Below are 14,720 nucleotides of genomic sequence, written 5' to 3'. Positions count from 1 at the left end.
CCCCCCTTTTCTAACCACTAACCCCCTGTTCCCTTCATCTAATTAATATATATTTTATTCAATCCTAATGAAAAATCTTTTGATTATTTTTGCACTCTACCAACTTGCAATTGCAAAATTCTTGAAAAAACTGCAAATCATTCATCAGATTCTATTCTCTCTGCAGTTTAGTTTAAAGTACCTGCGCCCTGCAGTCACTCTTAATTTAAGAATTGGCGTGGCCACGTGTTCGGTTCCAAGCGTTACCACCGTTGTCTGATCATGGATAGATGGGATATCATTGTTTTTCTTTTTAAAAATTGATCATTTTCAATTGCAGTTTTATCTGGTAAAGGATATTTAATACAGCAGAAACAATGAAAAAAAATGTCAGAGTTCAATAATTTTCAACACTTCCTATAGGGTACCGTTGTAAATTGGGCATACCACTCTATGTAGCATCACTGAAAACTAAGTCTACAGACCACGTGCAGCCGTAGTACATTTAAATTTCCGAGCCGGGTCAACCTTTCCGGTCCCAGTTTGTACTGTATCGCCCGGACATTGGGTAAATGAAGTAGGCACTCAATTGGACTAGCCGGTGCAATAAGGTTGACGCGGTGAAACTTTAGGTTGAATTTACTTTTACTGAAGGGTCAGGGGTGCGTGAGACCCTTATCATGTTTGTACGCGTTTTGACTGTTGTTTTAGCAAAACTTTACATTTGAAAAAGTATTTAAACTGTTGGATATGCTTATACTAATTTTAACTTGAAACTGATAATGTTATTCACTATTCACCTTTAAGGTTTTAATATCACAGTTTGAGTTACAGCCCTCGGCAGTACCTCTTATCAAACATTTAATTTTTTGTTTTATATATTTTTAGCATTTTTTCCTTGTTATTTCCTATATAAATTAGACTCTATTATCTTTAATTGATTTTCTTTTGAATATTCAATAAATCAATTCCATTCAGTATGAAACATTAAAAGCATGGCTCACATGAAAAAAACTTAAAAGTGTCAAAATTACTTGAAGTACAGGGTGTCCCACAAAACATGACAGTTGGTGAATAGTTTAAAATGTCTTCTTCCATAATATGTCAAGTTGTTTGTTGCCAAAGAGAATAAAAATAAATATTTTATGGCATCCATATAGTTATAGTTATAGTATTTATTTTCAAACACAAAATACAAAATAATAATGTATGATGGTTCAGCTTAAAATAAAACACAAAAGAAAATTTATTATGAGCCAATTGAAAATATAATGATTGATAATTTTGTTTGATCGTTTTTTTTTGAAACAAAGTATACATATTGAAATCTCAACTAAATATACATTCATTGTGCATTTACAAGTAGATAATTAGTCAGCACTTAAATAATCAAAACATTTTCAGGAATGCATTCATTGAACTTATAAATACATATTGATTCAGCAAAAGTAGAAATATATTCTCGTTGACTGTAGTAGACTTGACATCTACCATTAGCAAAGGGTGTGAACCCATTCTTGTTGACTGTAGTAGACTTTGACATCCACCATTAGCAAAGGGTGTGAACCCATACTCGTTGACTGTAGTAGACTTTGACATCCACCATTAGCAAAGGGTGTGAACCCATTCTTGTTCACTGTAGTAGACTTTGACATCTATCATCAGCAAAGGGTGTGAACACATTCTTGTTGACTGTAGTAGACTTTGACATCTATCATCAGCAAAGGGTGTGAACCCATTCTTGTTGACTGTAGTAGACTTTGACATCTACCATTAGCAAAGGGTGTGAACCCATTCTTGTTGACTGTAGTAGACTTTGACATCCACCATTCGCAAAGGGTGTGAACCCATACTCGTTGACTGCAAAAAGGTTATATAAGGGTTGCGGCCCTAGTCCTGAATATATTCTGCAAGCATTTTGCATGCTTTTCCTCAGAGAGAGGAGGTGTTGACACCTCAACTGCTTTCTACTAATAGTAATATTATAGTAAAATTGATTTCTAAGCAAAATATATTTGAGCTAAATAAACTGCAAAAAGTCTTTAATATCTAATACAGCACATGGAAGAAGACATTGAAAACTATTCACCAACTGTCATGTTTCCTGGGACACCCTGTACGAGAATCTACATCAGAGGCTTATAAAAATATAAAACAAATTTCCAATCTGCTCAAGTTTTCCGTCATCGAGATTCACAGGTGATATGGCTGAACTGAGAGGAATGAACAGAAGAAAATAGTTTTTATTTAATTGTAAATTGTAATTTAAAAAAATATTGTTTATATACAACCTTTGAAAATGTTCAAATATCCCTTTTAAATCATCAACACCAGAGATAAGAGAGTTACAGAGATCGATTTTCAGCTAAAATATGCGATATTTTACACAGTATGTTCTATTGTGACAAGTACTATACACGACCAATCAGCAAACATCTGTATTTAGGGATATTTAAGTATCCTTTGGATACGAAACACAAAACCTTCAAAAAAAGACGGAATTCATAAATGTTATGTTTCATGTTAAAAATTGGAGTATTTCTTTAAAAGTTGTAAAACTTAACCCCAGAATGGGTATTATGTTCAACAAGTGGCCGTGAGATGGCACTCTAAAAACTTATCGTAAAACGTAGCATGTAGTGCCAGGTCAACTTAGGCCTACGTAGCCCACCCTGTAAAGGAGATAAGCAGCCTGTGTAGTCTGTGATCAACACCGAATTTGAAAGATATAGAAAACTTAAAAATAATTCCTACATAGCAAGTTTTTTAATACATATGTACTGAACGGTATGGCATGTACGGTAAGGTTTTCGGCAAATATGGTCTCATCGGCTCCAAACGTTTGGCATGTATTGTAGGATAAATATCAAATTATTGGGTTCCAAATATTTTACATGTATTGTAGGAAAAATACCAAATTATTGGGGTCCAAATATTTGGCATGTATTGTAGGATAAAGACCAAATTATTGGGCTCCAAAGATTCAGTCTGTGCAGTACAGTAAAAAACCTAGTTTGTCATGCTTGGGTTCAAATCTAAGGTATGTATGGGATGTATGGTGCTGTTTAGCTCCAAACAATATGTGTGTACGGTACAGAAAAAATCTAATTAGTCGTGCCGGTTCCAATCTTATGCATGTACGGTATGGTTTGATGCTGATGGTCTTGTTTCACGTTAAATAATGGGTGTACTGTACAGATTACAGTGTACACTGTAACTTGGTTCATTTGAAGTACTGGACTGACTTCAAGGAAGCTAGGGCAAGTTGTAGAGTATAAATACAGACTATAAAGGGCTAAAACGGGACGGTACACCAAATGAATTATCTACTATTGTGAGATTATTGTGTGTACAGTTTAAGCGTAAAAGGTCTGGTTCACATATCAGGCATTGTACTGCATGTTTATCTTTTGCATTTCTTGTTTTTAGCCAAATTATTCGTGACTTTTCATTGAAAAGGGCGTTTCTCCCTTCTGGTTGCAGGAAGGTTAAATTCTAATTTCAGGCGTTCTGGTCTTATTTTAAACTTTTATTGGTTGTATTTGTTTAACACTTACGTTTTTGTGAAGGTTTTTATTCATTTGTTTAATGTGTTCTTTTAGAATTTATTTAGGTTGATTTAAAATTAAAAATTTAAAATTATGCTTTGCGCGGAGTACACTTTCAGATCCGTGATATCATATTTCCTTGCTGCTTAGATTCAACGAGTTTTAAAGCTCAGCTTGGAATGAGCGAGAATAAAAAATTCGGTGGAAAATAACGTTGGAAAATGTAAATTTTCTATCTCTAATGGCTTCTCAAGCACTTTTACTTTTATATTATGATTAAGCTAAATTGAAATGTTATAGATGTATAAATTCGAGTATTGTTTTTCTCGTTCATCAGTTTAACGAGTATTGTGAATGTATGAAGGTATGTGAAGAGCCTTTGTTTAAAGGTTTCTGGCTGCCCACTCTTCTCTACCATGTGAACATTGTACATACACTACCCTGTACTTAGTGTACCCACTCTACCATGTGAACATTGTACATACACTACCCTGTACTTAGTGTACCCTTTCTACCATGTGAACATTGTACATACACTACCCTGTACTTAGTGTACCCCCTCTACTATGTGAACATTGTACATACACTACCCTGTACTCAGTGTACCCTTTCTACCATGTGTACTTAGACTATCAGTGTACTCAGTGTACCCACTCTTTACACTACCCTTTACTCAGTGTGTCAGTATAACTGTACTCTACCATGTGTACATACACTACCATGTCTGCATTGTACATGTCTACATTGTACATACAAATTACAATACACTACCCTGTACTCAGTGTACCCACTCTATCATATGTCGTTGTACATACACTACTAGTGTACTGTACTCAGTAGTGTGTACTCACTGTATCCGCATAGAGCCCACCTTCCCCTCTTTGTATGGAGGGTCACTTGAAATTACGCTTACAGACCCTATAATTCTCAGCATATCATTTTCCCTAAAGAACTAATATGTTGCATTGTTGAGTAACCCAGGATATGAAGATTTAAGAATGCAAAACCCTTGTTTTCAGCTTCACTTTTGATGGAGTAATTGGCAATAACATCTGCTTTACTTACATTATTTAATGTAGTTTGCACATCATCAATACCAGAGGCGATTTAAAAGGGGGGGATTTGGGGCTCATTAAAATCTATGGTTTCTAGGTTTTTTTTTGGGTCCCAATGGGTGCTAAGCGTCCCCCCTCCTCGCTAAAAAAAAATTTGGTTTATCCTTTAAAAAAAATTTGGGATTTTTCTTTTCAAAAAACCTTTAAAAATTTTAATTTCAAAGACTTTGAAAACAAAATTATGAATAAAAAATCATGGATTACTAATGTTAGTTTTGTAGACTGTATAATGTAGAGACTATGGAGTAGTGTCTAGTGCAGACTGTATAATGTAGAGACTATGGAGTAGTGTCTAGTGAAGACTGTATAATGTAGAGACTATGGAGTAGTGTCTAGTGTAGACTGTATAATGTAGAGACTATGGAGTAGTGTCTAGTGTAGACTGTATAATGTAGAGACTATGGAGTAGTGCCTAGTGTAGACTGTATAATGTAGAGACTATGGAGTAGTGTCTAGTGTAGACTGTATAATGTAGAGACTATGGAGTAGTGTCTAGTGTAGACTGTATAATGTAGAGACTATGGAGTAGTGTCTAAAAATATTTAATTATTCCTTAATGGTTTTCCAATACAGAAACATATATACTTGTATGTTTACTTATGAATGAATATTTCTTTTTCAAAGAACCATGTATGCATCCCAAATCAAAGAAGCATGTATGCATCCCAAATCAAAGAACCATGTATGCATCCCAAATCAAAGAACCATGTATGCATCCCAAATCAAAGAACCATGTATGCATCCCAAATCAAAGAACCATGTATGCATCCCAAATCAAAGAACCATGCATGCATCCCAAATCAAAGAACCATGTATGCATCCCAAATCCCAAATCCCAAATCAAAGTTTGGAAAATACAACTCGGAAAGTTTAAAGTCAAGAAAGTACTACTTGACACTTCTAATAAAGAAAACTTTGATGAAAATTTTTACTTTTACATTTCTATATTTCTTTAATAACAGACATTGCAGATTTTTCTGTTAAAATGGTGGATTCTCATAAAAAAGTGTATTTTATATTTTTCGATTGTTTGGTAAAATAAGAAACTGTATAATAGTTATTTTCAGGAATTGGCAAAGTTAATTGTTTGTTTTTTCTTAAAGCCGGATTATCAAATATATACTTTTATCGCAAAACTTTGCCTCCTTGAAAATATACGCACACCTAAAGAATTAATAGATATTTTATGCTAATTATACTGCACCCAAAAAAGCCGAACTTTTAAGGAGAAAAGCTTGTTTCGCACAAGAAAAGGGTTTGGCCTTTCACTATTCAAATCATATTTTTATTTTCAACAAAATTCTAAAAATAATTTCGATCAATATTCTCATACTTCCCCTGTGTAACTTTTAATAGATTGTTTACTTCGGGTCAAAATTAATTAATCCCTGAGTAATTAATCCATAATTAAGGCCAATGAACTTTTTAATGATGATAGCATTCTTATATGTAATCAAGGAAGCAACTACAGTAGCCCTGATATTAGTGTGTACTGCAGTTTCTGGGAGGAACGTAAACAAACTCGGTACCCGCCAAAAAAAAATTCTATAAAAAATGATTTTGGAAATAAAGTCCTAAATTTTGGCACTAAAAAAGCCTTGTGGAAAAAACTCCTTGAATTAAAAAGTCTTTGGAAATTAAAGCCTACCACTTTGAGACTTTTCTGGGACTTTTTTTCTGGTTCCTGATTTTGCACAAAAAAGTCCTCTTATGTAGAAAATCCATGGGAACAAAGAATGTTTACAACCATGCAAAAAAGGACAATTGATATAAAAACACCCCTGGATATATTCAATATACTTGCACTGGTCTAACTACCACATCTCTAGCTCGGTTTCCCAACTCAACTGCAAGTTGAGGGTTTCCCCATCCTCTGGTTTCCGTCATTTGTAAAAAATTCCTTTTTATAAAAACGTCTAAGACTTGACCTCATTTTCACAAGACTTAGGACTTTTTTTCTTCAGAAATTTAATTCCTCTGATCTCCTGAGACTTTATTGGCAGCCCCCATATTATTTTAGGGGAAAAAGTGTCAGGAAATCTAAAACTCAGGACAATATTTCGAATGACATTTTGTCCTAGAACTTCAGAAATTGGGACTTTTTACCAAAGCTTTTATTTCCAGAAACTTTTTTCCTGTGACTTTCTTACAGAATGTACACCAGATGCCTCCATTTGTGTACTGCAGTATCTGAGAGGAATGTAAACAAAACTCAGCCTAAGCAAGGAATGTACACTTGATGCCTCCATTAGTGTACTGCAGTACCTGGGAGGAATGTAAACAAAACACAGCCTAAGCAAGGAAGGTCTGGTACACCAGAAGCCTCCGTGTTAATGTACTGAACTTTCGGGGAAGAATAGGAATAAAACTTGGCCTAAGCAAGGAAGATGTGTTTAAACTATAAGTGTACTGCGGTTCCTGGGAGGAATGCAAACAAAGGTCAGCTGATTAGCAGAAAGTTTGTTTACATTTCCTCAGAAATGTCCGTACACTTTATGTAATATTTCTTTAATTTGCATTTCGTGAATTAAAAAGAGATTCAAGAATCAAGTCAGGAAATATTTGTGTTGTATATCTGGGGATCAAGTCAACCATTGACCTCTTTTAGTATCTTCAAGTATCATCCAATAATGTCACAATCAAAAACAGTATTTGGAAAAAGTCACAATTTCTTGCACTAAAAAAGTCCTGCGGAAAAAAAGTCGTGGACATATGGTCTGCAAATTATTTTGAAGGAATTAAAGCCACACCTTGTTATCCAAAGGTTTCAAAAAAGTCATAGGAAAAAGTCATAGACAATTGTACAGCCCACTAAAACGGGTGAATATTTTTTACAAATTTATTAAAATTAATTGTAGTGCACATCTTTTTTATTTATGTGACTTTTTTCCAGGGACTTCTTTAATTAATATTTATTTTCTTATCAATTTTCCTGCAGACTTTAATGGCGGTTTCAGCACGGTATCCGGAACAAAAGTCATTGTTCAAAATGATTATGAGATTATATCCCATGACTTTTGCAAAGAACTTGAGTAAATTTCATACTTTATTTGTTGTTATTTCAAATACTTTTTTTCAAATACTTTTATTCCAAACACTTTCATATGGATTCCTATTTTATTTACAGATCTACGGATTTATTTAATTCCTCCTCGACATCTCGTTATGATGATCATACCCTGCACGGATAACTTTAATTTAGGGATCAAGCATTCATCCTTAAAGTGTCTACTTTAGATATCGAGATCACACGCGCGCGTGGATCCGTAAAAATATGCAAATCCACGGATTAGGGTCCAAAGCGTAAAATACATTAACGAAAATATAACAAATAAACTGTGTTCTCTCATTGAAAATAAAATTAAGTCCTGAAAAGATTGGTCAAATCATTAATTTTAACATCTGTATTGTTCGTATTGTTAATTAAAACGTTTCAGCTTAAATATTAACGAAAAAATGTCGGAAATTTTTCCTCCAGATGTTCCTTCTTTTTCCTTCTTTTTAATGAAAACAAAACATGTGATCACATTGATAACCGCCAAAAAAGTTCTTTTCAAAGACGTTTACGGAAATAAAGTAATTTTGGTACTAAAAAAGTTCTGCGGAAAAAAGTCCTTGAGACTTTATTTTCCAGGAATTTTTTCTGGTTCCAACCATAGAAAAAGGAACTTGATATTAAAAACACCCCTGAATAAATTCAATATGCAGATGAATAGAAGAAAAGTCCGTTTTATGAAAATGTCTAAGACTTGACCTCGTTTTCCAGGACATAGGATTTTTTTCTTAAGAACTTTATTTCCTGTGATATTATTTCCTGAGACTTTACTGGCAGCCCCCATAAAAAATTCCTAGGACTTTCTTTTGTCCTAGGCAGAAAATTGGCACTTTTTTACCAAAGTTTTTATTTCAAGGTTTTTTTCCAGAAACTTTATTTCCTGTGACTATCTTACATAGATTAGAATACGTGTTGAATCTAATAAAAACATTCACTTTCCAGAAAATTATAATGTTAATTTCTTTCTCTAAATCTGAATTTTATACAAATAGTTGCAACAGTAACGGGAAGGACTTGAGATATATTTTTAACCCTGGTTTAAGGGGAGAAGAAGGAAAACCAGAAATATTCCCGCCATACACCTCCCCCTTCCCTTCTACCCCCCCCATCCCCTTTCCCCACGTTCCTTTTACTACCAATCCCTCTCCCCTCCTTTCTTCCTTCCACATCCCTCCCAACCTTCTATCTGCTTTTCTACTCATCTACTGAAATCTTTACTCATCTTTACTCACCCCCTTTCTCCTCCCCCCTTCACCTTCTCCTTTCTCATCCGTAATCCGTAATCTGTAATCTGTAATCTGTAATTTGTAATTTATAAACTTTACTCTGTAATATGTAATTTGTAATTTATAATCTGTAATCTGTAATCTGTAATCTGTAATCTGTAATCTGTAATCTGTAATCTGTAATCTGTAATCTGTAATCTGTCTGTAATATGCAGTCTGTAATATGCAGTCTTTAATATGCAGTCTGTAATATGCAATCTGTAATCTGTATTCTGTAATCTGTAAGCTGTAATCTGTAATCTGTAATCTGTAATCTGTAATCTGCAATCTGCAATCTGCAATCTGTAATCTGTAAACTGCAATCTGATATTTTTAATCTTTAATTTGTAATCTGAAATCTGTAATCTGTAATCTTTAATATGCAATCTGTAATCTGTAATCCGTCATATGCAATCTGTAATCTGTAATTTGTGATCTGTGTTCAGCCAGGTTAGGTTAATCTTCAAATCTGTTTTCAGTCTCTACAAGTGTAATCTCCTGTAGGAAAACAACGGAAGAATTTCTGTAATTAAACACTTTTTAAACTAGAATAATTTATTGATTATTTAAATGTTTTGAGGGTTCCATTGTAGAAAGGGTCTGTCCCTCATTAGATGGTGGGTCCATAGATAACTTTGTAAACATGCATACTCTATACAATTGCTTTTTCCCATTCTCACTATAGAGATGGTCATGATTTCGATTATAATGTTCATAATTTCGAACATAATGTTCATAATTTCAAACAAAATGTTCATAATTTCGAACAAAATGTTCATAATTTAGAACATAATGTTCATAATCTTAACCAAAATGTTCATAATTTTAAACAAAATGTTCATAATTTCGAACAAACGCGTTAGGCTTTTTATATATTTCGTTCGTTCATCGCTCGTTCAAAATATCGTTTTTTCAAGTTCGGTCGAACGATTTAAAATCATTTTTTCATTTCTACGCACAATCCACGGCGTTCGCTAATCTTTTGTTTTATTCTGAACAACATAATCGTTTACGAAAAATTTCGTTCGTTTACAAAAACGACACATAAATTTCACTAGAAGGGGATCATTTATTTGACGTACAGTCCCGTTTTGCCTCATAAAGTCTGTATTTGTACTGTACTGCTTGCACTGGCTAGCTGAAATTAGGCATGGTACACGAAATGAACTGAAATGTACCGTGACGATGCCCGTCTCTTGGACTATCTAAAGTTATGACTTGAGTCTAAAAGTCGTCTTCATATTCCAGAGATTTCTGGTTATCACCATGCATCAATAAGACGTAGAAAAATTGGGGTCGATGAATCATTATTTTTATTACCTTAAAAACCTGATTACTACTCCATCCCCTGAACCAAACACATTGTTGCCCCCTCCCCCCCTCCGTACTAAAGGAAATTTCAACTATAAGCTACTGTAACTAAATGCTTTTAGTGTGTGGCCCAGCCCGACTGCCTGCACTGGTTGGTGTGGAATTGTCTGGCAAGTGGTGTGTTCAATATTTTGTAACGAGTCCATTTCAATATTTAAATATTGTAAATTACAAATATATTTGTATCAAAAATTATTCTTTTTATTTAAAACATTCCGTTAGAAGAAAACTAATAGGAAAGAGAGATATGTTTTCTTTTATATTATAAAAAACAATTGTAAACAATAAAAAATATTGCAAAGAATAACAAATATTGTAAACAATAACAAATAATGTAAACAATAACAAATATTGTAAACAATAACAAATATTGTAAAATCGTCAAAGTAAAATTCCTATCTCATTTGTTCTTTGTCGCCTTGACAAATAGTTTATTTTTAGCTCGATATTTCTCATAGTTTATTCAATATATCGAATGACGCCTTTGAAAGTTCGAAATATTCAAGGATTTAATGCAGGGATAGTTATTTCAGAGGTGTACGCATCTTTTGTACTGCAGTGTACTGTCACTGGGCGGTAATGTAAACACAAGACGGATGTCGAAGCCTGACATGGGATCCATCTTTCACATAAATAATCAATGAAATATTTTGGTCATAGGAAACTATTATGTGAATTATTAAAAATTATCAAAATTCAATGCTTTTAACCTGCTCGGATACTAAACGAACACTGAGGCATCTATTCTTGTTTGCAAATTCCGCCCAGAGAGAACTGGTTTCAATATGTAAGCAGAGTATACGCAACTGCAATTAACTTTCCTTGCATTACATTCTTGGAAATATTGCTTATTTTGTTCAAGTTTCTTTTGACTCAAACTAAAAAAGAAACTCTAAAACATAAACAAAATTTTTAAGATGGAATATAATTTTTCAGAAATATAACAGATAATTCATCAGAATTCTAACAGATAATTTACTAGAAATCTAACAGACAATTTATCAGAATTCTAAAAGATAATTCATCAGAAATCTAACAGATAAATTATCAGAATTCTAACAGATAATTCATCAGAAATATAACAGATAATTCATCAGAAATCTAACAGATAAATTATCAGAATTCTAACAGATAATTCATCAGAAATATAACAGATAATTCATCAGAAATCTAACAGATAAATTATCAGAATTCTAACAGATAATTCATCAGAAATATAACAGATAATTCATCAGAAATCTAACAGATAATTCATCAGATATCTAACAGATAATTCTTCACTTTCAAAAATTAATTAATATCTCGTTAAAAATATATTTTTAAGTTAGTTTTGTGTGAAAACAAAATATGATTTTTATCCATTTAAGAATGTGACACAACTAGTTCAGTCCGGTTCATAGTTGAGAAACTTGAGGGATCTAATCCCCCTTTCCTCCCCCCATTTCCCCCCTCCATTCTCCCCTTCTCAACCTGTCCCCCTCCCCACCGCTCCCCTCCCCTTCCCTCTACTTTTATTCAATCCTATATCCAATTCTGTAAATATTTACAGAGCTATTTGCTATTTAGTTCCCCAATTCAATCGATTAGAATATTTGAATTAAGCTAACAGGAATTAGGTCTTTGCCACAAAAATTCTGATTTTATACTTCCCAGTCCCCCAATATCTTAGCGACCTGATGCAGATTGTCGTGGATCTTAGTTATTCTGTTAGATCGAATAATTTAAGTTTGAAATATCAAAATTTACAAAAGCAGGTTGCAATGACTCAAAGAAGTTCGTAGAAAGATTTCGATTCTGCTGGAGACCACCGGAGAGGGATTTCCTTTGCACTGGAGGGGTTTGAAAAGTCACTTTTTCAATCTGAAACTTTACGCATGGTGATTTACAATCCACTGGAGGGTTCAGATATCTATCCTGGGGGTTTATAATTCCACTGGAGGAATTCAGATATCCTTCCTAGGAGTTTATAATTCCACTGGACACGTGAATTTGACGGTTCTGTCAATATTCCAGAAAGCTGTGACTTTCGATCACAATTTGACCTATTAAACGTAATTTTTTAGCCTTTTGTCTTGGATACTTTTTTGTCGGCATATGCATTTTGAATAAAAAGTATAGAATAAACAAATCTGTTAGGTAAAAGATTGTTGAATTATAAACCAAAACACGTTTGATTTCAAATAGAATGCTGTTCACTCAGGTTAATCCGGGGTGACGTGTGGAGGGATTCGGATATCTTTTCAGGGGGTTTATAATTCCACTGGAGGGATTTAGAAATACTTCTTGGGGTTTATAATTCCACTAGAGGGGTCAGATATCCTTCCTACTGGTTTATAATTCCACTGGAGGGGTTTAGATAAATTATAAACCCCTATAAAGGATATCCAAATCCCTCCAGTGGAATTACAAAACCCCTGGAAAGAAAACCCCCTGGATATACATCTGAATCCCTCCAGTGGAATTATAAACCCATAGGAAGGATATATGAATCCCTCCAGTGGAATGTAAATCACCTTGCGTAAAGTTTTAAATTGTAAAAAGCGTTTTTTCAAACCCCTCCAGTGAAAATGAATTCCCTCCGGTGGTCTCCAGTGGAGTAAAAATCTTACTACGAACTTCCGTGACTCGGTTGCGATAGGTTTTAGAATATTTAAAATGTGCCGAGAGTGTGTTCAGTTTCTTTGTCATTCTTAAGATATTTTAAAAAAACAAAGTGAGTTACATTTAGCAGTATTTAAGCATTTCTGTAAAAAAAATGTTATATCTAGATAATATTTTTATTTATTTGAATAGATTTCAAATTTTTGTTTTTAAGAAATGAATAAAAAATACTTTTCATTGATTTTGTTTAAAAATATCTCATAGATTTAACCTTTTTATTTGAATTTAATTTTACTAAAAAAGAAACCTTCAAAAAAGTTTTTTCATGAGTTTGCAACTTTTCAAATCAATTATATAATTCAATTATATAATTCAATTTTGGATTTACTTAATCCACGAATGTTCATAACATTTTACCAACGCTTTTGAAATAACCTTTAAATATTTTAAATTGAGAAATATGTTTAATAAGATATTGTACATTTCCTCAAACAGGATTTTTATAACTCAAACTTTAAAGATTTTGCTTTCAGATTTTAACATGAAAAGATTTCTTTTTAAATTGAATCTTACATCATTTCCAAATATTTTATTTAAAACTGTTCAAAAATACATTTTATTTAAAACTGTTTAAAAATACATTTTATTTAAAACTGTTCAAAAATACATTTCTTATAAAAGATAAAAACAAAGATCGGGGGAAAAGCAAAAAAAAACCTTGTTTAAAACAAAGTTTTTACATCTATATTGACTGAGCTTAGGAACATTAAAATATTATTGGTATTTTTCATATCATGCAATTCAAGTTTAGTCATGGACACAATCATCCCCCACCCCCTACCACCNCCCCCCTCCTCCCCTCCCTTTATTTCTTACTTTCTACACTTTTTAGTAGCTTTATTCTCATTTCCAACTTCCTATTGAATCTATGTAAGAAAATCACAGGAGAAGATGTTTCCGGGAAAAAACCCTGGAAATAAAAACTTTGGTAAAAAAGTCCCAATTTCCTGGAGTCCTGGGTTAAAATGCCACTGGAAATAAAGTCCAGCTGGGTTTGGGATTCTTGGGTTTTTCCCTCTAAAAACAGGAAATAAAATCTTAAAATGGTAGGACTTTATTTTCAAAGACATTTCATGCAGTTTGGAGATTTTCGTCAACAATTTTCCATATTAACTTTATTTCTCTCTCTCTTTTTACAGCTTTAAATATATTTCTCTTTTTCTTTTGTAGTTTTAACTATACATGGTGATTTTTAGAAGTCGATTTTTTCCTTTGTTCTTAATTGGATGAAAAATACGCAATGTTGAATAGGAAAGGCGCCCGATATCTTTCTTATTGTCTGACGAAGCAACAAAGATTTCAGGTCTCCCTTACACTCCTGTATGCGGAGTCCATAAGCGCCTGATCCAATCAGGGTTCAGCCACGTGTTTGTTGTCTATTATGAACCAATAAAAATAGTATGGCGGTAACATCTATCTTTCTATCTATCTCATTATCCAATCAGAGTTATGAATCCTTCAATCAGCGCTATCAGTGAATGGAAATATTTACTTCTACTGAAACTATGGTGAGCTTAAACAGGTCAAACAGTGTCAAAAGTCCAGTTCTAATAACTTTGAAAGACTCCAGAGAGTCTAGATATTTGAGAAGATCTTGTAGAATACGATTCCAGCTTTTCAAATACGAAATTCGTTCTCCATGTGATGTAAAAAAAATCAAATAGTCCAAATATCGGGTTCGAAGTTTGGAAAATGATTGAGAGCCTCCTGAAGCAGAGAAAGATTA

The sequence above is a fragment of the Eurytemora carolleeae genome, unplaced genomic scaffold (assembly GCF_000591075.1).
Source record: "Eurytemora carolleeae unplaced genomic scaffold, Eaff_2.0 scaffold319, whole genome shotgun sequence".
Taxonomy (NCBI): Eukaryota; Metazoa; Arthropoda; class Copepoda; order Calanoida; family Temoridae; genus Eurytemora; species Eurytemora carolleeae.
This window is presented reverse-complemented; position numbering follows the sequence as displayed.